Source organism: Cimex lectularius, unplaced genomic scaffold, assembly GCF_000648675.2.
Source record: "Cimex lectularius strain Harlan isolate CLEC.00 unplaced genomic scaffold, Clec_2.1 scaffold66, whole genome shotgun sequence".
In the NCBI taxonomy this organism is placed as follows: domain Eukaryota; kingdom Metazoa; phylum Arthropoda; class Insecta; order Hemiptera; family Cimicidae; genus Cimex; species Cimex lectularius.
The window spans coordinates 1,136,009-1,136,418 of NW_019392701.1; positions in this window are offsets into that span (position 1 = coordinate 1,136,009).

A 410-nucleotide genomic window follows, 5' to 3' on the forward strand; every position below is an offset into this window, starting at 1 on the left:
AGTACAAGTTAAACGTCTATTGTTTACATCAGAATGAATTGTGTTCCATTTTACGCGGCTTCAAGTATAGGAAAACCATAAATTCATAATCATTATCATATTTGATTCTATTTCCAGTTGACATCATTTTAAAACGTTTTGTACAAGTGTTAAGGACCTAACAGAAGCAGAACAGGTCGTGAAAAGGTGTCAAGAATATACGGAAGATCTGTATAAGAAGGATAATATTATTGCAGATAGCTTTGACAGGGTGGTCAATGAGTCAGAGCCAGAGATCCTGAAGAGTGAGTTTGAATGAACATTAAGAAACATTGCTAATAACAAGGCAGCAAGGACAACAGTATTCCCAGCCGAACTGTTTAAAATCTTGTACGATGTGGTCAAGGTGATGCCTTCCATATGCCAGCAAA